This window comes from Wasmannia auropunctata, unplaced genomic scaffold (genome assembly GCF_000956235.1).
Source record: "Wasmannia auropunctata unplaced genomic scaffold, wasmannia.A_1.0 LD336088.1, whole genome shotgun sequence".
Taxonomy (NCBI): Eukaryota; Metazoa; Arthropoda; class Insecta; order Hymenoptera; family Formicidae; genus Wasmannia; species Wasmannia auropunctata.
The window spans coordinates 4,359,837-4,361,092 of record NW_012026802.1 but is presented as its reverse complement, the minus strand read 5'-3'; the positions used below and the strand labels follow the sequence as shown (position 1 = coordinate 4,361,092).

The 1,256-nt window shown below is 25.3% G+C and overlaps 1 protein-coding gene across 2 annotated transcripts in view; it reads left to right on the top strand.

The window, feature by feature from the left end:
- LOC105448325 (BMP-binding endothelial regulator protein) overlaps positions 1 to 1,256 on the top strand; it is a 77,176-nt gene that overhangs the window by 57,214 nt on the left and 18,706 nt on the right. The window lies entirely within an intron of this gene.

Genomic DNA, 1,256 nt, shown 5'->3' with positions numbered 1-1,256 from the left:
AGCGAGTATATAATTTTTAAGGCGTCATCTTTCATGACAAATTTTGCCATAAAAAAATTAAAAATTTCCAAAAAACTTTGTTCTTTGAAACACGAATAATACAGTAAAATAGTTTGGAATTATTGTCTTTTTAATTTAAAGAAATTCCGAAAAATTGCTCCAATTTTCACTCGAAAGAGTAGAATGGCCTCTTAAACATTTGTTGCTCAAGTGTAATTCTTATATGTATTAATATTGAGTTTCATTATGTTTATCTGTATAATTTTTTCATGTTATCAGATATTTTTAAATATTACGATGAGTTACTCCGTCAATGAGAGTAATTAATTAAAAACGTCCCAATAAGAACAAGAAAGTATAATATACGTATATTTATGGTCTTAGCGTATAGTATAAACATGTAATATTAAACGTATATGACTTGGGTATAATTATCGTTTCTATGACCGTCTCGTATACGATTTCATATACCAATTTTTATTCATGTATTAAACGTTAAACATATACGAATTAAATTCGTACATAAGAAACGAATAAATTATGTTTTATGTAGTCGTATAAAATACGTATTGATAAAGCAATAATTTATTTGTTTTTGATATTCAAATTTAATTCGTATTATGTAGCCGTATAAAATACGTACTGATAAATCAATAATTTATTGGTTTCTTATATCCGTATTTAATTCGTATTATGTAGCCGTATAAAATATTACTACTAATAAATCAATAATTTATTCATTTCTTAAATGTGTACTTAATTCGTATTATGAAGCCATATAAAATACGTTCTGATAACGCAATAATTTAACCATTTCTTAAATCCGAACTTAATTCGTATTATGTAGCCATATAAAATACGTTTTGACAAAGCAATAATTTAATCTTTTCTTAAATCTAAATTTAAAAAAATGAAAAATATGTTATTAATAAAAGTATATAGCACTGCATAGGTATATTGCACTTCCAAAAATCTTCGTTATTTGGAATGTACTATCACAACTCGAAGAATTTGTGCAATTCAGTGCCACCTGCCCATATGCATAAAACATAGTATACAAACAATACTAACAAATCAGAATTTTTCTATATTATATATTAAGTTAAATCTGTTAAATGATCCAGTTAGAGAGCTTATAACTCTAATGTAGCAAATTTTTGATGAATTTTTGCGTAATTCGCTAATGAGCAACTCGAAACGCGACGATAACTTAATTGGAAATCTGGATAAGTAAAAATATGACAAGTAAATATATA